The 25620-nt window shown below is 33.6% G+C and overlaps 1 protein-coding gene across 1 annotated transcript in view; it reads left to right on the forward strand.

Annotated features, from left to right (window-relative positions):
- LOC126770297 (ecdysone receptor) overlaps positions 1-25620 on the forward strand; it is a 219871-nt gene that overhangs the window by 34982 nt on the left and 159269 nt on the right. Inside the window, exon 3 of the mRNA XM_050489647.1 lies at positions 9524-9582. The gene's annotated coding sequence lies outside the window, so the exon portion shown is untranslated. The remainder of the gene's footprint in view (positions 1-9523; positions 9583-25620) is intronic.

A 25620-nucleotide genomic window follows, 5' to 3' on the forward strand; every position in this document is an offset into this window, starting at 1 on the left:
TTTGTGACCTTTACGTCGCCAATAATGCGTACTGCACGTCGCTGCAACCGGTCCAAGGCCTCCAGTAGGTACTTAGCGGAGCCATCCCAAAGGTGCGAGCAATATTCAACGCAAGACCGTACCTGTGTTTTGTATAACAGGCACAGTTGTTGTGGCGTGAAAAAACGCCGCACCTTGTTCAGAACTCCGAGTTTTCGTGAAGCTGTTTTTATAATAGCCTCGATGTAATCCCTTGGACTAAGGTCGCAGCGAACGTCAATCCCCAGCATGGCGATTTTGCTTTGCATCACCAGCGGAGTACCACAGAGGGAGGGAAGAGGGGAAAATGTTGACTTTTTCGCCGTGAGAGCGCATACCTGTGTTTTCTTGGCATTAAACTCAACAAGATTATCAGAGCCCCATTTGGCGATGAGCTCTAACGTCCTATCGAGTTCAATAACAAGATTCTTCCGCCTCTCTTCAATTTCCGCTCGCCCAGCCACTGCGCGTCCGTGGTATCCACCATGCACTGTACTATCGTCTGCATAGCAATGTATGTTCCCAAGAGAGAGCATATCATTGATATGCAAAAGAAAGAGTGTGGGAGATAGCACAGATCCCTGGGGGACCCCAGCATTCACTACATAGAATTGTGAAGCGCAACCATCAACTAAAACACGAAGGCTACGCTTGTGTAGGAAGCTGGCAATCCAGGTGCATAGCTGAGCAGGTAGACCATATGCCGGCAGCTTGGAGAGAAGACTTCTGTGCCAGACCCTGTCGAAAGCCTTGGAGATATTGAGGCTGACAGCCAACGATTCTCCATGCTTGTCGATAGCTTCACCCCAGAGGTGTGTTACGTACGCTAGAAGATAACCTGTGGACCGTTTTGGTCGAAACCCTTACTGACGATCATCAATTAGACAGTGATCTTCTAGGTAATGGATCAGTTGGTTGTTTAAAATCCGTTCCATCACCTTACAAAGTACTGAGGTGATAGCTATTGGCCGATAATTTGCCGGGTCAGACCGATCCCCTTTTTTGGGAACCGCTTGCACATTAGCTCTTCTCCAAGCCTCCGGCACACTTCCCGAAGAGAGAGAAAGTTGGAACAGGCGCGTTAACACAGGAGACAGCTCCGCTGCGCACTTCTTCAGCACTATGGCTGGTATTCCATCGGGACCGCTAGCTTTCCGTACATCAAGTGATTGCAGCTCCGCACGAACATCACGTTGCCTGATTTTGATGTCAGGCATCGTATGGCCACATGAAGGTATTGTAGGTGGCAGCGCACTACAATCATCGATGACGGAATTATCGGCAAAGAGTTTAGCCAGGAGATCAGCTTGCTCTTGCGGACTGTGAGCTAGCGAACCGTCCGGATTTCTGAACGGTGGCAACGAAGGTTGGCAGAAATTGCTTTGCACAGACTTGGTCAGACGCCAGAAGCTACGGGAGCCCCTAGGATGCGAAACAGGGTCATGACCAATCTGTACAATGCGCTGTGCATCCGCTCTCGTGTATGCCTTTCTACAGGACTTGGAATTTTTATTATAGTTTGCTTTCAGTGAGTCAATGTTAGATGCCCCGCCAATGCAGCCGTTGATCCACTTGCGATATGCCGCCTGCTTAGATGATACAGCATCGGCACATTCACGAGTGAACCAACGGTTACGCGTACTCCTACTGACGAGATCTGAGCTAGGAATGTAGTATTCCATTCCCAGCATGATCTTGCCAGCAACGGCAGCGGCACTAGCTGTCGGGTCATTCCCACTGAAGCAACGTTCCTTCTAAGGGACCGACGCATAGTAATCGCGCATACCGTCCCAATCCGCCGTGCCAAAACGCGACGTTTGCATACCGCTAGTGGCGGCAGCTTGGCCTGTAGCACTCTGGTAGAAATAAGGCTGTGATCCGAAGAGCCAAGAGGAGCCTGAACCACAACCTGATATTCCACCGGGTGAGAAGTCAGCAGAAGGTCCAGTAGAGAAGGTGCTTGCCCATCAATGTCTGGGATCCTGGAATGAATGAATGAAATAATAATAATAATATCCTAGGACATTATTCACACACGGCCATCCAGATCCCAAGCTAAGCAGAGCTTGTACTATGGAAACCAGACAACTAATATACCATATTTACTACTTTTCTTTAAATACATACTTATATAGATAATTACCCAGATAAACACCCAGACTCAGGCTAAAAAGACATGTTCATGCACACAAATGTCGGTCCTAGGTGGGAATCGAACCCACAACCTTCGGCATGAAAGGCAAGTATTTACAAACCACGCCAACCGGCCCGGTAAATTTATCCCTTTGTTATTATTATTCCCTAATCCTGTTCCGAGGCTACCTCTATATCAAAATTAATTAAGATGAGTTTAGTAATTTATTTAAAAAGCAAACGGACGGACTAGTTATTATTTCATTTATAATATCAGTGACATTAATGCTAAAAGTAAAAATAAACTTTATCCGTAGTGCTTTATCAACAACTATCGATGGCCTTTAAGTTCCTTAGCTCACAGTATACCAAGACATGATTACTAGAACTCATTGAAAAATAGACCTTATCTACAAAGTAATAAGGGATACATGTATGCATTGGTCTCATGCATCTCCCTGGAGGTTCGCGTTCGCTTTGTCCTCAGTTCGTCTAATGAAATGAGATAAGCGAACACCTCCTGATTTCCCTGGCGAGAAATGCTAATAATTTCGGTTGAAGGACTTCCTCAAGGACTCTAGAGATTGTTGTTATCAGGAAATGGTTTCTTTATCTATTTTTATAATATGAAATAATTGTTGAATCATATATCTATACCTAAGATTACTTGATTGCAACATAACCTCAATACGATTGTCAATATTTACATAAACATAAATATGTAGAAGTTACCGCAATCAGAAGAATCGAAAAGAACAAAACGTAAATAAGCTACGATCGTGGTTGACAACAAAAATAAAATATAAAATTAAAAATGTTAAAGCATATATTTAAAATAAGTACAATTCAATAAAAATAAATTGAACAGAAATCGATTGCGTAATCCTTACTAATATTAAATGCGAGTTTGTTCGTTTGTTACCTTTATGTGTAAAATTACTCAACCGATCGTCATTAAATTTTGCCTAGACGTTATCAGGATTTCAGAAAAGCACATAGGTTATCTAACACTTCAATCACACGCGGACGAAGCTGCGGGTAGAATCTAGAGTTGTTACATATTTCAATTGAAACAATTTTTCTTTAAGATTTTTTTTTCAATTGAAATATGTTGAACTAAGGTGTGTAAGAATTTTTTTCATTTTTTAAGTCTTTCGTAGTTGAATTTTTTATACTTAGCAGTTTTGTATACTTAAGTACATACATATGTATGTACATACTCGAATAATGCTACTGTAAACTAGAGTGAGTCTGTATCGATTGATGAGTGTGTCAGTGGTATTCATAGCATATGAAAATATTTTGTTATTATAAATAAAAATGAAGGTGGCTAATAGAACCAATATAGTGACAAGAGAATCAAAATGTAACATAATAATTATGTATGCAGGTATAGTTAGTACTTACCGAGTCCAATAAGGCGTTTTGTATAGAAATTAATTTTTATGTAATTTGAAGGGTATATAGTATCCAATATAAAATTTTTGACTCAGTTTATTAAGCAATGTTTTTATTTAATTATTATAACGTGTTTCAATAAAGTTCTTTCAGGTTTTTCCAAATAACATCCGTATACATCGGGTGAAGTGATGATAAATATTACAAAAAATAGACAATCAAACAACGTGTAATTTATTTTAAACTAGTATTCGCCAGCGGCTTCGCCTGATTGAAAGGTGGAGAGTGGGTGGGTATACGGTAAAAAAATAACCTATTTCCATCTTGGAGTTCAAGCTTGCTTCATGCGACATTTTATCAAAATCGGGTCAGTGGTTTAACCTTGAAAACATTACAGGACAGATTTACTTTTGCATTTATGATTTTTGCAAAGACTAGCTACCATGTCGGCTACGCACGGATAGAATAAGGATTTACATAAAACGTTTATATCGGATTAATGTAACTATTGGTTTACGCAACGCATTCTAGTAAAGCTTCGAGTGAGCTTGACTTTTATCGACATTTTCGACAATTATTGTCATATTTTAGCCAATTTACACAACACCTTAACAAAATATACATCTAAACCGTTCTCATGAATCACTCCATCTGTTGGTGTAAACCGTATGAAAATCCATTCGGTAGTTTTTGAGTTTATTCCGTTCAGCTAGACACACAGACGTGGGGGCACTTTACTTTGTTTTATATGTAGTAAGTACTTTTCAAAGCTTTTTGTTTATATACAAATAGAGTTTATTTCATAAATGGTAGATAATTTGTGAGAAAATTTCTCTGTAAATGAAACTTTGTTTTCTTTTCATACTTCCAAGAAATATCAATAGAAAGACAGCAACTTGCAAGGATTCATAGTGCCCTACGGCACTCGTCTATTATTTTTGCTATCGCGAAAGCAGAAATGTTTGAGCGTTAGGATAAGAACGTCTATCGCCTGGAGCTGTTAAAACGTCTCGGGATGAAACCTTGGACTCATTTCTGCATCTACGTTTCAGAATTATTTATACATTTTACAAGGTTTTTAAAGAATGAAAGTGCAGTTTTTATTTTTTCGAAGAATAATAAATGCTTGTGATGTTAAGATAACTGTGAAAACTGTAACTACCAAATTCTTAATACACATTATATTATTATTTTTAACACAACGAAACGTACTAGGTACTAAATACAGTTTAGAGATTAAACGGATATCCGCTAGCTTCCCGGGACAATTTTATTACCCGGCTGCATACGTAAGTCAATATCTGGCCGAGAGACGAATTCTAATAAATAATCTTAAATTCCGATAATGACACATAATATAACGTAATGATCGATCAAACACAAATAGTGTCTTATGAAGAATTTGATCCATCAAATTGGCAAGTCTGTCGGCCGCAGCTGCATATAGTGATAAATCTCGTTTGTTCTAAAATTGCTCTAACATATAAAAAGTGGTGTACCATCTCGTGTTGATACCTTGAATCAGATGCTCCAATAAATTAAGCTCATTCTGAATCACCAACGACCGGCTATTCGAATGAAAGGATAGCCGGATGTATCCGTTATCCGGATAAACTGTCGGATTTATTTATAGCACCTTCTATTTTTATTAAAACGATTTCATATATGATTTCTAATTTATATATATCACATAAACTTAGGTATTTCATTATGTATCTCATATAATCGGTATTTATAATTGTCGTAAATATGAAAATATTTTCAACCGATATTAAATTCCATCTTACAGATTCTATGACGTCACTATAAAATTTATACTCGATACGCACGAGTTATTAATCATTGTTCGAATTTTTTATGCCACACATCGTTCACATCCGAAGCTTAAAACTTTTAAACAATTAATCTATGTGGGATCGCATATTTGGCGAGAAAGAAAACATCGCCAGGAAACTTATATTTGTTTAATAAAATTCTGCCTGGCATTGGAGCATCGTGGAGGAACAAGTTCAAAACGTTCTCTCTGAAGAGGAGAGGAAATCTTTACCCAGCAGTTACTTTAGTACATATTCAAAAGGCCGAAAAAAATGAAATTGTTCCTTTACTAAATTATTATAAATATGAAAGTAGTCTTAAAAAAGTAATGTGCTAAATTTTTAATTAAAAAAAATCACTAATCCTTCAATTAAATATGGTTAATATCTTCAAAACAATTATTAAATAAATGTATTGGTTTAAATATCTGTTTACGCCCAAGTTTGCCTTTCAGCGAATGTCAGATGAAAATCAAATAACATCAAAGAGACGTTTACATATCGCATTTCGAAATAAAACACGCATCGCTTTGCCCGGTTACAGATTACATTGCATCCGGCGCGTGCGCCGCCAAAACCACAGAGCAAACAGACCAGTAGGTCAGCAAAATATGTTATCAGATATAATTCGTAAATAATAAAAATAAATCAATTCGATTATTCTTTTTTTAAATATATTTTTTTCATTGTGTTTAAAATGATTTATTACCATCTTCCGTAATAAGTATATTCACCTGTACAAGATATAAATCACCCTGTCCGTTCTTCCATGTAAATGAAAATCATCAAGTTAATGATCATTAGTGAAACATGCGCGCGCCAGTTAATTGCAGTACAAAAATAATTGCTAGGCGCAGAAATAAAAAGCTCTGATAAGACGGCAACATAAAACCAGTCCTAATAGCAGCGAAATATGCAAGGGAGGAAGGTGTGAATAAAATAATCTTAGGGATAAATCAGAACTCGAATCGTGCGCGGAATAACACGAGCATGTTACGGGTTCAAGTCTAACATTTAATTTGTATGTACCTCAAGGCGTTGTTAGTGTAAGCGATTAATTAGAAAATGTCTGTGGATGTAGTAAAAGGCGTTTTAATTGCTTATTTAGATGTCAGTTATTGTCAAAGTGTTATTTGTTTTATAATTTGTGATTTGACCCGGGCAAGCACCACTTAATTTTCATGTGCTTAATTTGTGTTTATAATTCATCTCGTGCTTGACGGTGAAGGAAATTAACGTGAGGAAACCTGGATGTGTCTAATTTCATTGAAATTATGCCACATGTGTATTCTACCAACCCGCATTGGAGCAGCGTGGTGGAATAAGCTCTAAACCTTATCCTAAAAGGGAGAGAAGGCCATAGCCCAGCAATGGGATATTAACAGACTGTTACTGTTATTTGTTTTATGTGAAAATTAACTTTCTGAATTGCTGTAAAGTTCGGTGAAATATTTCTAAAAATACCTCTTGTATTTTGATAAAATTTAGATATTTTCAAAAAAGTTCTATATTAAAAACAAAGGCTTTCAAATTAAAAAAAGTAAATAAATAAATTTTAGGTCTCAAATAGGTTAATTTTTTTAACCTATTTGAGACCTAAAATTTATTAATAGCATGTTTCTAGCCTCTAAGGTATAGTTACAATATTTATTTTTATATGTTATTTGTGAATCCATTTTGCAGATTCATTAATAATCCTTGATAAGTTATTAGTTACCTTGGGCATTTTATATAGATTAAAATTGTCTTGTACTTCTTTCGAATGAACACTTTAGAAAATTTCATCGATTCTAAATGACGTGTAACCAAATAAAACGAAACGCTGCGAAACGGGCGTTCTTAAACGTTCTTAAACGTGAATCTTAACCGATGATCGTGGGTTCAAACCCGGGCAAGCACCACTGAATTTTCATGTGTTTAATTTGTGATTATAATTCATCTCGTGCTTTACGGTGAAGGAAAACATCGTGAGGAAACCTGCATGTGTCTAATTTCACTGAAATTCTGGCACATGTGTATTCCACCAACCCGCATTGGAGCAGCGTGGTGGAATAAGCTCCAAACCTTCTCCTCAAAATGAGGAGAGGAGACCTTTAGCCCAGCATTGGGACATTCACAGGCATATAACTGGCTAAAAAGATAAATTTTGATATGTTTTATATTTCTCATTTATGATATACTTATATAAACTAATAAATAAAACTTTATAAAATACTTAACTCTCAATTTCTTTATTAGTAAAACGTTCCCGTGCGAAGTCGAGTTAGGAAGTCGCAAGAAATCTAAAAAAAGGTTAAAGAAAGAGATTTGAGAAAATAATAATAATAAAATGTGTCCATGAAGGAACATGAATTTCAATTACAAACTTATACAATTCGCTAATGAGTAAAACGAAATGACTAGCAGAAGTAATAACCATTAAAGATTATTTATTAGGACTTGAGCTAGCTAATTACTTAATTTTACGGTTCTAATATAATTATTTCTTGTCATTTTTACATAAAGTTATTTATAGACGTGTAAATTTCTGTCTCAAATTTTACTAATGTCGTCAATGTGTTACATATGCACATAAATACTATGGACATTGCTTTAACGTGATACGAATATCTCAAAAAACCAAATTTCTCTCTTCAGTAGTTTGATTTAAATAATTCTTCAGCTGGTTTTGTTTTTTAAAAACATTTAAGATAAATTTGGCATATTAACATAATAGGCTTTGCCGTAAAGTTAAATATCAATATCAATAAATAATAAATAAAAAAAAAAAACATTTTTTCATTATTTATGAAATAAAATTATTTTAAATATTGTGTATATATAAAAAGTAAAGTGCTGGGCTAAGGCCTTTAAGAAGAGGGACTGGAGCTTATATCACCATGCTGCTCTAATGCGGGTTGGTGAATACACATATTTGTTCACATTGTTCACATGTTACTTCGATAAATTAACTACCGTACCAAATATTATGCGAATTCATTCAGACCTTTGCGTAATGCGAGTAACAAATAACAAACCTCGCCCACTTTTTGTAATGTTTGACGATTTTTTGTTTATAAAGTAACATTGGTCTCATCAATAAAATATAAATAGAAATAAAGTTATTGTTTAATTTATAAAAGCCACGAGTTGTTTACTCGTTTCTCAATCTTTAAATCTTTCATTGAAAATTTTAGGCACGACCGTTATTTACATAATATTATAAGCGATGGTAACTTTTTATCATTCAAAGATATTAAAAATTCATTTTCGGCATTGATAAAACTTTTTTCATCACTTACTTTTTTTGCAAAGAATTTGAAGTATATTTTTAGTGAAATATTTTTTTAAGCATTGGATGGTAAAAATCACCATAACCATTCAGCTAGCCATAGTCCACTGCTGGATAAGGTCCTTTCCATAGTAGTTGATACACTAACTCTAGTTTTTCACACATATAGTCCGTTTCCGCCACTTTCTTCAGGTGAGGCTCTCTCTCTATATCTTGCTCCAACGTCCATCAGTCTCTTGACATACGTGACCAGCTCATTATCACTTTTTTTTTGCTAATTTTGCAAGCTATGGTGGTTCCTCCAATTCTTCAGTTCGTCTCATTTCTGATTACATTTCTATTTGTAATATGTCGAAATAAAAATAAAATAAATAGATATTTGGACCCTTATTTTAAAATTAGATTTTTTCTTATAACGAGTTATTTAAACTCACAATATTGGCCTCCGTTTTATTACATTGTATGAATTGAAATTCTTGAATAGCATTCCCTCTGTTTATTTATTATTATAAATAATTATCAAACCAACAAGTCTATTTTATATTCATTATGTGGGATCTTTATCTAAAGTCGGAGACGTCTACTTCTTAACATTATGGTAAATTGTTTTCTAATGAATAAATTATTATGCTACGTAATAATTAATTCATTCATTAAGGTTTACGAGATAAATTATAGAATCGTCATGGTCCCGTTATGAGTACACGTCAATTCTAACTAAAATATGTTCATATATATTCCATAAATAGCTCACAATACAAATGTTTGTTGCTGTAAAAGTCAGTCACAATAAGACTTTTCTTTGTAGAAAAAATACATGGGTTATAATAAATAATATATTATATAGTAATATACAAATTTATATTAATCAGAACCTTCTTCTTTTCAGATACAGTGTTATTCTGACGATATCAACGACATCTACCGACGGATTCGCTTTGATAAACGGTGAGTTTTAAAAATTAATTCATAAAAACAAAACAATTATAAAGAATGTAACGACTACAAAATGCTCATCATAATTTCAGGACGTAAAGTTACATTTCCAATGTTGTTCTAATAATATATCTGAATAAATAGTAAAAAAGTGTGTACGTCAGCAGTTCCAATTAATAAGTTGGATACTACACGTTTCTTAGTAATTCTTCTGTCAAACATTATATTACAAGCGCTTACTTGGTACTGCGCAAACGAAGACATTTTATGTTCCCAGCACGGGACAACCTCACTGGTTGCTGTTGCTAGTTCTGGTCACTGGTAACAATTCATCGCTCCTTTCCGATAGACTCGTTTCACGATGGATGTCCATAAAGAAATACTACTTTTGCTTGTGTTGATTATATGACAACGAAAACGTCGCCTACACCAAACACTTTTTGATTGATGATCGATATGTTTCAAGTGGAAGCAACTAGACACAAAAAGCGTCTACGTACGCACTGTCTTACGCACTAGCGAGGAGTGCGTGGGGGCCGCGGATGCGTTATATCAACACTTGCCGAGGACGGCCATCGCAGTGGTTTTAGTGGATAAGAATCCCATATAACTCGGTTCCTTCCCTAAGGGAGTCAGGTACCTTTTAAAGGTTTCCACTGCGAGAAAGAAAACAACACAAGACACAAAATTGTCGACGTTTGCGCAACTCCTTAAGTAAGGGCTTGTAATTAAAGTCATAAAGGCCATACCATCTTAACTCTAACATGTTCTAACAATAATAACCCAGAGAAACTTTAGCTAATAACCTTGTGAATGCCATCAGCTGCATAATAATCCCATCTACGAATTTAATTAAAATTACAAACAAGCTTTTCTTAAATGTATATTATATTACCTGTGTATACTAAGTATAAAATTTAGTATCGATTAAAAGGTAGAAAGAAATAAAAGTCAATGTGCTGTAGCGAAATCTAGTTGCGAATTACAACAAAGTATTTACCTTCTCCATAAAAAATAAACTCATATAACATTTTAATGGTGATCGGTCAAAGATTAAAATATACCAACATCAGTTTATTGTGTTCTAGTGGTTAGAACGCGTGAATCGTAACCGATGATCGTGGGTTCAAACTCGGGCAAGCACCACTGAATTTTCATGTGCTTAATTTGTGTTTATAATTCATCTCGTGCTTGACGGTCAATAAAAACATCGTGAGAAAACCTGCATGTGTCTAATTTCATTGAAATTCTGCCACATGAGTATTCTACCGAACCGAATTGGAGCAGCGTGGTAACCTCCAAACCTTGTCCTCAAAAGGGAGACGAGGCCTTAGCCCAGCAGTGGGACTTTAACAGGCTGTTACTGTACTGTTATGTTTTAAATGTTTATATTATCTGCAGTAGTAATTTGCTAGATACGGTAATTCTAGTAGGTGCTTTTAAGCTGACGCTAAGGTGCACTAATTAGATTAGTCTGCCCGGCCACAGCATAGAATAAAGTTGCATTAATTATTATCAAAGGAATTCAAATCAAATAAGAAAGCTTGATTACAAAAAGGAAACGAATTAAAATTTTTAAGAAGGTATTCTCTAAATTTCTAAAAAACCTTGCCACATACATTACAATTAATAGACAAGTCGTAGTATCTATCTGTTTGTATATTGTATAGATATCATGATACTGATTGTCCGTCAGTCCGTGTGAGCTCGGGACGTGAAACTTGTACAATATATTTTAATAGCACATTAAAAAGAAATATGCATTAAATAATAAATAAGACTAAGACGCCTTTTTAATGTTATCTATTAATATTTTATTTTTATATACATACGAGTAGTATTCTAAACTTCTATTTTTAATTAATCTGTATTTGTTTTTAAATTTCTAATGCGATGTTTACCAAATAATTACGTTTCATTTCAATTTAAATATTTGTACTAATTATAATATCCTTGCCGACTTTAGATTGTAATATCGTTGTTCAAATATACCGAATACCTTTTACATGAAGAAGTGAATGACACGAACAATTTGCGGCGGTAATAATCAAATAATGAATCACTCTTTGTTGTCCGCCATTTATGATGTTGCCGCAATCAAGTCTTATCCAAAAACGTAACAGCTTTAACTGTATTAACATTTTATGCTATATATATTTATATATGAAATTAGCGTTTTGTCTTACTGACAACTTTGATCTGAAATATCTCCTCATTGGTTAAGAACTCCAAATTCAAATTTATAAATTAATTTAGCTGATACATTTTAGTTTTGAAAACAGTCATTCATTTGTTTTTTCCTCATTATTTTTTTCTTTGGCGTCGCTTATTACCGCACAATGGAAAACATGAAATATCCGTATATATATATACGAGTACGAGTTCTACCGTGGCACCACTGCAGAAACAACTCGAAGGATTAATGATGTATACAGCGCTGGTGTCGCAAAAGAAAGCACGGTACGTTTTTGGTTTCAACGTTTTCATTCTGGACATTTCGACCTTCAAAACCAACCCCGTGGACGGCAAGAGACCAAAGTGGAAAATGAAGAATTAAAGGCTATATTGGAAGCGGATCCATTACAAAGCACTTCAGAGGTAGGTGCAGGCTTCGGGGTAAGTGATAAAACTGTATTAATCCACTTGAAGCAAATCGGAAAAGTAAAAAAACTCGAACGATGGGTACCTCATGAATTGAAAGAATCGAACTTGCAAACACGCGTCGACTGCTGTGTTACTTTGCTCAACCGACACAATAATGAAGGGATTTTAAATCGAATCATTACTTGTGATGAAAAGTGGATACTGTACGATAATCGGAAGCGCTCGTCGCAATGGCTGAACCCTGGAGACCCAGCCAAATCCTGCCCTAAACGAAAATTGACCCAGAAAAATTTACTTGTGAGTGTTTGGTGGACTAGCGCCGGTGTCGTTCACTACATCTTTCTAAAATCTGGCCAAACGATTGCGGCAGATATCTACTGTCAGCAACTGCAAACCATGAAGGACGAACTAGCTGCTAAACAACCGAGATTGGTCAATCGCTCTAGGCCACTGCTGCTTCACGACAACGCAAGACCACACACTGCACAACAAACAACCACTAAGTTGGATGAGCTACAATGTCTGTGACATCCACCGTACTCCCCGGACCTTGTTTCAATAGATTTCCATTTGTTCCGGAATTTTGACAACTTCTTACAAGGAAAAAAATTCATCTCCGATGCGGCAGTCCAAACCGCCTTCAAAGAGCTTATTGATTCTCGCCCCCATGGTTTTTTTAGTAAAGCGATCAATGAGATGGCAAAAGTGCATAGATAACAACGGTGCATACTTTGATTAATTAAATATATTTTACAAAAAAAATATTGACTTCATATTCCTCCCGTACAAAACGCCAATTTCATATGTTACTGTGTAATAGTGACATATTATAGTTTATAATCTAGTAATTGTAAACTGACATTAAATGAACCGAAGACTTGAAACCGTTCAAATCCGGTCTTCGAAGTGACATTTATATTATACATTCATTTAATTTTTTAAATTATTAAAAATTATAAGGTAAAAGTAAAGGAAAACAGTAAGAATGCAGAATGAATGCAGGTTGCATTTGCTGGGTGAAATCCAGCTATTTCCATCAACCAGCTGTGGAGCGTGATGGAATAGCTCCAAAACGTTTTTATAATACAGCCTTTGCTCAGCAGTGGGACATTTAACCTTTTAAGAAATTATCAAATCAGGACTTTCAATTTAACCCTGCGGCACATGCAATGTAATAAAAAACTGTTCATAAAGATGTCGAAGGTGTCAGCACGGAGCAGCACATTCAGTTTATAAAACGAAACGTTCGTGTTTCCAATTAATCACGAGTTCTGTAGTTACTAAAAATGATTTATCTCTTGACCGAATTCGGCTACAGCGACCTCTCAACTGAAACAGGTGATGTTATACACTGCAAGTGTGTGCAAGCACACAGGTGAAATCTATTCCGAGTTCCATAGTCCACAAGATTTACGTGCTTTCCGAGGCTCAAAAGTGTAAGAATAAAATTATCGTGACAACATATCCTTCTAATATTATGTTCGTAGTATAAAATAAGGTTTATTTTATAAAACAGTCTATTTTTTCCTACGAAACCCTTTAATTTATCCGTTCGCACTTATGATTTAACCTACTAGGTGGTAGGCCTTTGTGCAAGTCCGTCTGGGTAGGCACCACCCACTCTACAGATATTCTACCGCCAAACAGCAATACTTAGTATTGTTGCGTTCAAGTTTGGTGGCGCATTGGCGATGTAAGGAATGGTTAAAACTTTTTACATCACCAGTGTCTATGGGCGGTGGTGACCACTTAACACCAGGTGGTCTATTTGCCCGTCCGCCTACCTATAACATAAAAACATGTGTAACAATAAACAGGCAGGTATTTTAATATACCACCTACAAAGCCTATTTTTAGACATACCTATATCATTCGATACTTAAACAGCTGGCGCAAAGTACAGACATTTCTGATTCGTTCAATTTACTCAGAGAATGATGAAAACCATAACAATGCGTGAGCGAAATTGAAAGTACTCGATAAATTCAATAACAAGAACAATACATTTTCAAACAAAGACTTTTCATTACGACAAAGTTTGATTGATTCGTTTATAATGTCTGAGAGCAATATTTAATTGAAATTTGATAATTTAAAAGCAAATTAGAATTTACAAAAGATTGTCATCGCCATGACGTACACTGTAGGTTTTTTACGGCGACAGTGGAACAATGAATTCTTAAATATATTTTTTGATTAATGGTATTTATAGAAGTGTCTACGACAAATAAACAACGGTCATCTTTCATAATTTATTTTAATTTCAGCATAATATCTAAAAATGTTACAGCCCTCGTAATATTTACGCGCGTTACGCTTTATGAAGTCGGGCTTAGTACGTTGAGGGCGGCGCAAGGGCGCTGAATGTCAGACGGTCGATTCTCCCGAACTTTACTTGCCTAATTGCTAACTAATCACAAACGCAAACTGTGAAACCGACTGGCACATCGATATTTTTTGTGAGATCCATGTCGATTGAGTTCTCATTCGGATTGTAATCGATATTTTTGTTACTGGGCAAATATTATTAACGATATATTTAGGTATCTTAAATGACTGACTTAATGAAGCCGAGATGGCCCAGTAAGAACGCGTTAATCTTAACCGATAATCGTGGGTTCAAACCCGGACAAGCACCACTGAATTTTCATGTGCTTAATTTGTGATTATAATTCATCTCGTGCTTTACGGTGAAGAAAAACATCGTGAGGAAACCTGCATATGTCTAATTTCACTGAAATTCTGCCACATGTGTATTCCACCACCTTCTCAAACCTTCTCCTCAAAAAAGGAAGAGTAGGCCCTTAGCCCAGCAGTGGGTCATTCACAGGCTACGGTAAATGATTTTATCTTTTAATAAAAAAAATTATTTAACCATATGTAACTAGCGTAGTGTCTTTAAACTTATGTATTTAGTGTAGTTATTTTACAGTCGGTAACATTTTATATCACAAGAAAAAGTTTTATTTTAAATCACAGTCTTCGAAATGTAACATACACGTGTTCAACTACAAGCAATTGTCAGCGTGGAGCAAAAAAAGACACAAGCAAAGAGGCCAGCGCATTTGACAGCGACATTTTTCACGCGTGCAACGAGAGGGGGGGAACGCGTCAAGGTCACTGATGACGTCACCTGCGAGCACAATGACCCCCGAAAACAGTGATGGCCGCTGTGTCGATGTCTTGACGCCATATTGACATAACATCGAGAGACTAGTTTACTTTGAATTGTCCGTGTGAGTTTCTTGTAACCATTTCACCAGATAAAATAAATTTGGGCACAATTATTATATACAATTAATTTTACTAGTGTATACCAAATTTTGGTCAGCAAATACTAAATCAACTAATAAATAATACAATACAAAAATGGAATTATCATTTTCGAAATATCAATTTACAAACACGCTTTGATTGTAAATTCTCTTATATTACACTCTCCGGATTTGAACCGGAGAACTTCGGTTATGATCCACTGGACCAAGTATACTCATTAAGACAATATGCTAAAATTATTAATACCTGTAATAATATAGTTATTTATGATAAAATTAAACGAAACAACGATTTTTAATTAAGCAACGCGTTGTTTAACACCTATATACCACCCCCTTTAATTATAAACATGCTCGTAAACCTATAAGCTAAAGCGAAAATGAAGAAATTACATCGCCTTTTCACATTTCGCTGACTCGGAAAATAACTAGTCGTTATGCTAAAGTAATACGTTCCTTAATCATAATTATATAATTACTCTTTGAATTATGTTCGTTTTTAAACGAAATACTTAATGACAACAAAAACTAACGTCCGTGCGTGAAATTATATATTTAAAACTTTTATATTTAATGTTTAGTTCGAATAATTTTTGATCTTAATTAACCTTCAATTATAAATTATTATATTAAAAAATAGCAACTACTGTATTTACTTTCGGTTATTCTTTGATCGAGTCTACAATTAATCTGTATAATGACAACAGTATTTGTAACAGCTTACTTGAATAAACTTTATTTCGAGATTATTTTAATTTTTTAGTAGCTATTTGGTGTATCTTTAATGATATTTACCTATATACCATTGTCGTTGGGTTGGTTTCATAGTATCTAACAACGTATGTTTTGTAAGCTTGTTTTTTTTTCACATGAAAATACTAATAAAATCAATAAGGACCTTCCATATTAATTATAATTTCAAGTAAACGATAATATGCTATCGCTTTTACTCAAAATTATGTATCCTTTTTTCGAACACATCAAAGTCATCATGACAGAAAGAGATAAATCGATGTTTAACTATTCATCCGCTGTACAAAATGTATTAACATGGCTGTATTATATGTACATATTAGTGTATTTTTATTATTTTAACAACGTAGTTAGAAGTAAATCTCCAAAAAGAGAAACCGCTTAGCGCGATACAGATTATATTAAAACGTGTACTTGTTTATCTGTTCTTAAAAAAATCAGTACAAAATAATTATACATGTAACGGCTAGTTGCTTATAATAATTGTAGATCTCGTCGAATTCTATAAGAAGGTACCACACTGACCTGTCGTTAAATAAATATGCTCTACTTTTCGATGTGAAGTTGAGTTGGTCTACATAGACACTTAGGATATAATCACGTCTCACGGTTGGCAGCGCACTGGCAATGTCACAATAATGTATTACCCTGACTTTATTAAAGTCAATAGATTGAGATGGTAGTGATAGCATGAGGTGGCTAATTAATTCGAAAACATTCTTCATTCAAACAATAACTTTGCTATTTTAAAATGACTTAATGCTTTCTCTTTCTGTAATGATGTAAAAAGGAGAGAATTTTTTATAGTGGTATATATTTTTAAACACAAAGTTAATTATTTTAATCTTCTTTTATTGAAAGAAAATCTCCTATTTATTCATTGTCAAACTTCTTTATTTTACTTTTGAACTGTATTATTTATTAACTGAAATATATTGGTGGTTGTTTCGTTTTTTATTTATTTTTAAAATATTATTTATTAGGAAATTTGTTTGTCTCCCAAATAAATGCCACGCATTTTATCAACGTCATGGTTAATAGAATAATCGTCATGCGGGCCTATTCTTCGGAATGAGGGCTGTGTGAGACCACCCAGCGTGCAGTTATACACTTAATCTTATAAAGAAAAAACAAATTCACTTAGTTTGAAAAAGAAGTTCCTTAATACTTGCGAATATTACATTTACATGGTACTCTAAAATGGCGACAATATACGACAAATATTATAGGCTTTTTCTTTTCTTCTATTATAGGCTTTATCTTCAGGTGCCTATAATCTGCCTTGCTGCAAATTATAACAATAATGTAAGGTTTAATTGTTAATATATTTGAAAAGTATCAGCCCGTTGTACGAACATGGTCATGCCTTGAAAAACACGTGAAGCTACCCCATCATATTATCAAAAAGAGGGAACGAAAAATGTTTTTTATATAGCTGTCGGACTAATCCTTACAATGTAGATAATAATTATTCATAAATTATTTTACTGCCACACTGTAATAAGAAATACTGCTATATTTCTGTATTCTAATTATAAATGGGAGTGATCCAATTTAATTACAGGTACAGTTTCCGTAGTTGGGGTCATATATACCAATAACAAAAGCAATAAAAAAAGAAAAACAGATGCTAATCTTATACTAAACTATTCTCGATTACTGACACTAAGATAAGGGGCGTAATCTTCATTATCACATGTAACAACAGTAGATATTTTTATCCATATGCAAATGTGATACATTAATATGAACGCTTTCTACACATCATTTCCAAACAGGATGTGCCCATACTTGTCTACGCGATGCACGGCTTGCACAGCATTTTATTACCTACATATTTTACATCGTTCTTTAAGTAATATTCCTTTCTGCTCGGTAATAAAACGCTGTGTTTGCGTCTTTTGTGAATTCTGTATTTTAGGAAATCGACGTATTATTTCACAATAGGCTTGATTAATCATCCTCATTTCTTCACGGTGTAAACTCATTAACCCTAAGGCATAATTTTTTTTTTAACTTCATTTCATATTTTTCATCTTTTACTCTCTTATTTACATACTTTAAGTTATTATGAAATTGAACATCATTAAAACTTTATTAATAAATTATTTATACATAGTAACACAAACTAACGGCCTTACAGCTTTCTATTAACATTGATTCGATCAACATTTAAAATAAGAAGACAAAACATTGTTTAACCAATTACACCCTAAACAAAACATAAATCAAGCTATTCATTATTACTGTAAGATTATTTCTACAATAGAATTAGATATATATATATATATATATATATATATATATAATTCTTAAGTAAAATATAACTATCAATTTTAGTATCAATCTTGTTCAACTGTATGCACATGTGTAGGGATTAAATACAGGCTTCAGACTTAAGCACTTACCAATTTCCTTTACTCGAATGATTCAGAATGGTGTCAAATTACACTCACCACTTTAATCTTTCATTAAGAATAATTTAGAGGAATAAAGGTGATCATTCTTGTGTTTCAAGTCGATGATTGCAATGTCTGTATTTGTCTTATTATTCATAAATTGCCCACAATGCGTCAAAGATAACAATTGTAAAGGGAGAACGGAAGGTAGATACGCAGCCCAGATGCTGTGTGGTTCGTATAGGTTTCCTCGAAATGTTTTTTTTCACGGCCGATATTAATTTATAAACACAAATTAAGTAACAAACAGATACTCAGTGGTGCTTACTTTAATCTACAATTAATATCCACTGTCCTACCCGCTGAGCCCTCTCTGTAATATATGGTACATACGATAATATGATAGTACTATGCCAAAAAACTCCAAATAGTTCGAGCAACTAGTATACAAGTTTTATTCCAAATCCGATGAACGATGCTTAAACGCATTGAATAAGTACTCACAAGCACAAACACTGAGTTTTATAATAAGACTTTATAATTTTATAACATTTTCTTTTTAAATATGAAATTTAAAAATATCAGACTTAGGTATTAAAAAATAGAAGAAAGAGAGAGAAGCAACAATGTAAAAAACTAATTGGATTATTTTAAGAATTATATAATTGGTTAAATTCTTGCTAACAAAAACTTATCTATTTATAAAGATAACATATTTTTTATAAATATATAACTATTCTGTAGACTCGTTTGGTTGTGTAATAAAATATAAAATAAAAATCTATATTTAGTAAAGACATATATGAATAAGGGTACAAATCAATTTCGTTGGTGTATCACGTTATGGAAGGTGCTTGTTAATTCCACCCGGTGGGTGCCGCGAATACTGATATGCTATTAATCATATTATTCTAATACATCAATCACTCTCGTATCGGGTTATTTTGGATCGTTTTGACCTTTGAAATGAATTCTAACGAGAAAAACTGATAATGCATAATTCTAATATAAGTTATATGGATTGAGAAATTATTATATTTAAATTAAGAATGCTGTCTGACTAGAATACGGTTTCGATTTTCAATTTAAGCTTCTAGACAGCCAAATCTGTATATAACAACAATAATCATCAAAAGTATTGTGTTAAGCATTTACGAAAAATGCGTGTCATTATTTATCGATGTGAATTCTTAATTCACTTAGTGCGTTTTTATCACATTCGATACTAATACGAATAAGATAAAAACAAATATAACGATTATCAAAGTTTTATATGGAAAGCTGTCAAAAGGCTATATAAAAATTAAGTCGATAAAAATGAACCCATCAAAATGTAAAAAAAGGATCCACGTCATTTTCCATTCGTCATACGCACGTGACATATCGAATAGCTACCTGTCATTTCCATACATATTGTGAAAACGAATTCGATATGTAACTTTCATATGCAAATAATGAATAAATCTTGTAATATTAAAAAAATATTCGTACTTATAAATTATTCTAATAGATTATTAAAAAGTAATAATTTATACATAATTTTATAGTAAAATAAATACATTAGTATATAACATGAATATCTTTATAAGTGGTAGTAGAATTCAAACGCGACAACGGCCAGTAAAGTCGGAAAAACCGATCTGCACTTACCTTAGATTTTAAGCATGTGTCATAACTTTTGTGCAAATTATTTAAAAAATATATTATAATACAATTAAATTTCTAAATTACTGATGTTATTATTCGCTTCACTTACAAATTATTTAATGCATTCAATTCATACGTTCCTGCTCCTTTTGTTAAAAAGTATGTTTTACACACGAATGGTTATATTTAAGGGTCTCTTTAATTCTTTTGTCAGTTAAAATGTTTATGTTGAGATAAAATTTATAATAATTTAAAAGGGCGAAATTGTCTCGATATTATATCGACAACAATACATACTTATAATTATGCACCTAAGCTATATATTTTGACATTAACTTTTAATTTCCTACAAAAAATACCTTTTTGTTGTCCTCATGTCAACTCTCCACCAGCTAACCTTGATTACCCGAGTACCAAAAATGTACAACAAAATACTTGAATAAAAGTCGAATAAAATTGATAATTTCCATTGTCAAACGGACAGCGACACCACGAAAAAATTATTATACTAATGTGTTCCTTTGACCGCTCCCAAGAAAACTCCCAAGGATATCTGATAATGAGTTAGCAATTTAAATTGTCCTGTTAAGTCAAGTCTATCCAGGCACGTTGCTCGATTAGGCTTAAATTTTCATTACTCCATTGATTCCGCGAAGGTTCTGCGGCAGTCGCGAAATTTATAGCATCATTACTCAAGCTAGCTACCTAATTGATTACTTTGTTTACCTAAAGCCGGCATCCACTAATTGTTTAGTTTTATTAACAGAGCAGTGACCGCGTCTTCGTTCCCATGAGATAAAGTTTCTTGCCGAATTTAAAACCGATGTATTCTTATCGTGAATATGACAATTTATTACACACACACTACACTAACAAAGGAAATTTTCAATTATTACTACTAATATCAAGTTTTATTTTATATATAAACTAGAATTCAAATAGTTAAGTGTTAAATTTTAGTATTAGGGAAAATTGATTACATTTAAAAAATATGCATCAGTTATGAATGAATTATAAATTGAATTTATTTTTATCGTGTAACTTATCCTTTGATAGAGATAGCTATTGTGTCAGATTTAATTAACCATGACAGTTCATATAAGAAAAACCCTTTCGTACTCCTCCCCTCATACAGTTCACATAGTACGGAGGGTCACATGAATCGAACTTGACTTGCTTTGCACCATTTGTACTACAACGACGTAATTACGTTTTTTATATGCTATTCGAGTATTTATTTATAAAATTACGTAACAATAATTATGTTACGTCATCACTCCAACAACCCGTAGTGGAACGGCGTGGCTGATTATCCTTCTCCTTAAAAGATTTTCATTACAAGTTTAAAAAAAATATAAGTTATATTTCAATTACTTGTTTTCAGCCAGACGTACATCACACAAAACTATAAAACATTTTTAAGTGTTATATGTAAACTGAACAAACATAGCAGATTTGTTCAGTCTAGTCACATACAAAAAGCTGTTAAAATAGTCGATGCACGTACCAGATGACCGATAAAGGGGTCATATACATATAAAATATAAGCTAAGGCGTCAATGTCGACCCAAACCATCGATATAATGGAAAATTGTCGCTTCGGTTATTACTTATGGGTATTGAGCATAAATTATTGGTATAAGGGGGGCATCGACCGACCTTGCTTTCGAAATTAACGCAATTCGGTTGAAATTAAACTATTCGGTCACGCACGTTGTTTGCCCGCCCGTACTCTACGGCGTTACATAAAGTTTAATTGCTATAAATCATTTGTGTCCATTTAGCGGTCACTCCTACGTACAAGTCAAGTACAATAGGATGAGGTCATAGATGCAGTTTTACGACGGCAGTTGCTATTTTGTGGGTGCAGCGGTGACCATTTGTTGCGCCGGCGCAAATTGGCGCAGCAGACAGCGCGTCGGATGTTGCAATTGCTTCAGTCACCCGTCCCCACCCAAACATTACCAAATTATATCGAAACATATTACTACAGATTTTGGCAAGCCATTTTAATCCACAAAAAGGAGAAATTATGTTTTTTAAAGTCAATTAAATCCATTATATCCTGAACTACTGTGACCCTACTTTGAGTGTATTATGTTACGACAGATGACGTCAGATATTTGTAGACAAAATATTTATTTTATACTATTACAAAATTAAAACGTATTTGAGACTTGAACTTAAGCATTATAATGCTTGGAATGATAAGTCTTGAACCACCAATAACGTTAAAAATGAAAAATGACATTATTCATTATATCACTGCTTGTTCCAACAGTATTGTCGCTATTGTACGCAGCTCACGTCTACGGACGCTAATTTGAACACATGTACAAGCGTATAGACCATAAATGTAGTGTGTACAACCTTAAACACTTTAGAATAAGGTCTATATTTGAATAAATTTAGCTATACTACTTATATGAAGTGTTTTGCTAACTTAACATTACTAAAGCGAATATTGGACTATTGCTACAAAATCACATCGAGTGGTTATTTTAATCTGTAATAAATTTTCGTGTATAACCCGACTGCGCGGCCGCACGACCTAGTCTAATTCGTAGATCGTATTATTTCGTTGTGTAACAAAAATAAATATTACTCGGCCATTGATATTTAATTGATTTTTACTCATTTACAGGTAAGTAAGTAAGCGATAACATTTCCTACAATATCAATGTCTATGGGCATTGGTGACCACTTACCATGGTGGCCCATATGATAGTCTGCCTATTATTATATATCTATTCTAAAAAAAAACACAATCCATACGTCTTGTCATTAATGCAAAAAAAATTAATGCAAAAAAAAATCGTAAAGCTATTACGAATTTTTATTTCAAGCAATAATTACTACAGCGATTGCAGTAGTATAAGTAGTGGTAAACAGTATCTCATCGCAGAACGAAGCGCACAACGAAACACAATTAAAAAAAAATGAAAACTCAATGGTGCTTGCCCGGATATGAAACCGCGATTTTTAAGTTCTATTTGTTCTTTCCATTGTTACACCCACACACACACATTTTTCACACACATTTCTATTAGGAAGATAATATAAGTTGCTTAAAAGGAAGAAAGATTATTCCTCAGGGCGAATGATCTATTTCCGAAGATCACTTTGATTGATTCAGAAGCTCGAGTAAATTCATTCCGGAAAATAAAGCGTCCAAAATTCATAATTGCGTGTGCACGGTTTTTTTTAAATGTTATTTTAATATGCTTGCATTTTTATTACCAGTCAGCATCACAATCTACGTTTCAGGATTAATAACGTTTAAGTTGGTATAGTCCAGATGACTTCATGACTCGGAATGTGTAGCACACATTCCTTGCAGGTTTGTTAGCCGTTTGCTTTAAAATTAAATATTTTAATAATAAAACTGAAACGAGATTTAATTATTGACAAGCCTATGAGATGTTGCTGTATACGAATATTTCTATTCACTTCTCACATATGGGGGTAAAAAGGATAGCAGGATTACTAATCTTATCAAAATAATAAGATTTTGCACACCAAACTCACCATCAAAATCTGTTTGTTTCCGTCTATTTCGTACACGTGATGTTTCTTTACATCAATTGACATTGATAGCTCTCTAATGGGCCTCCTGAGAGTCACGTGCAGCCACGGAAGCAACGGGTCCCGTGAATAATCAGGATATTGGCCCTACATCGGTCGCTGACTCCGACTTCTTTTACGTACGAATATAAGAAATTATTATAATAATATAAGGAAGTTTGGAATAGGAAAAAATATAAACTCAAGGTTAAATTGAAGTTATATTTAATATAAAATAACAACATTTAGCCTTCATAAAGAGACCAATCGAATTTTGTTTCTTAGTTAATTTTGAAAATTCACCAAACACTCATATGCTTGTATAATACGAAATGCACAACTACACATATTATGCGTCGTCATTGTCATTAAAAGTATATATTTTACAAATAAAAAACATTATTCTTAAAAAAAAAAAAAACATTTTGACTGATTCTTCTGTAATATGTATATTCTGCCATTAACTATGAACATAATGAGGTCTGTAGTCGAAGTGTTTAAATTTTATTGTAAATAGTTCATATTTACATAGCGATTCCGGTACATATTGCCAACTTGTTCTATTTATCCAGTTGTTTTACTTTAATTTATGACGAATGTCGCTAGCTGCGAATAAATTTTGAAAAAATTACAGCTTGTTAATACAACCGTTGCTTAACGAACGCATCGTTATATTTATTGTCAGATAAGCAGCCAAAGAAAATGATATTTTAAAAATGGCTTTTGCAAACTACTTATCCTATAAATTATAGCACTTGTAAACATTAAGCAAATTAATAAAAATATAATTCTTGTTGAAATCTATAATATGTAAGATTCATGACAAATTCCTGTTCCATTTGTTATGAACGCTAAATCGCCAGAATGTATTTTCGTCAAAAAAGGCGTAAACATTTTTCTTCTATCTATAAGCAGCGCTTCTACTTTTTATTTCATAGATTATTACAATTTTGCGAAGGTAAAAAATAAAAATTACCGTTTTTTTTGTGTTAACCTCACCGAGATTTAAGAATCGAAGACAAACTGACAAAACCCCATTTTGTTAATGGATTTCGATGAATTCAAATGTTCTATTTAAATCTGGAAATCGTACCCAAACATATATATGTACATATTATAATACGAAACACTGTCGATGAATATTTTTCGATTGGTTCGCAACTAATTCATAGTAATTTCAATTCTTATACCTAATTTCGCTGACCTCAAGATCGCGCTGTTATAAATAGAATTCGAGAATCGAATAATTATATATAAAAAAAAATACTTTATATTCCATATTTGAATAGTATCAAGACAATTGATTTTAACATATTTAATCATATCATACACCTCCATAGCCTATTTCAACCAAAGGAACTCCTCTTTTAAGAAAAAAGACAAATAAACAACTTTGACATTGAATTGACGGGATGTCATTGGCCGAGATCTTGAATAATCTATCTTATTTAATATGGAATCCCAAAAAAAATAAATTTCAAATCTTAATAAAGTTCTTATCGGAACTTTGAAAATGAAATTAAAATGGAAATAAGTAGTTAAGAGAAAACGTGTTGTATTATAAATAATTAATCTAGAACTGTTTGAAGTGCAGACCTATAAGTAAATCGCATGGAATATATAAAAAATGTTTTTTTTTTTTAACTTTACTCCTTCTTCGATCGAATCGGGTATATCCATATAATCTAGTTCATACAACTTCCTTTGACATCCCTGTATTAAAGATGCAATGACAAGTTCCTTGCGTAATTGCATACTTACTAGTGCAGTACTTGATCTCTGTCTAGGATATACTTATATCGACTGCT

The sequence above is a fragment of the Nymphalis io genome, chromosome 8 (assembly GCF_905147045.1).
Source record: "Nymphalis io chromosome 8, ilAglIoxx1.1, whole genome shotgun sequence".
In the NCBI taxonomy this organism is placed as follows: domain Eukaryota; kingdom Metazoa; phylum Arthropoda; class Insecta; order Lepidoptera; family Nymphalidae; genus Nymphalis; species Nymphalis io.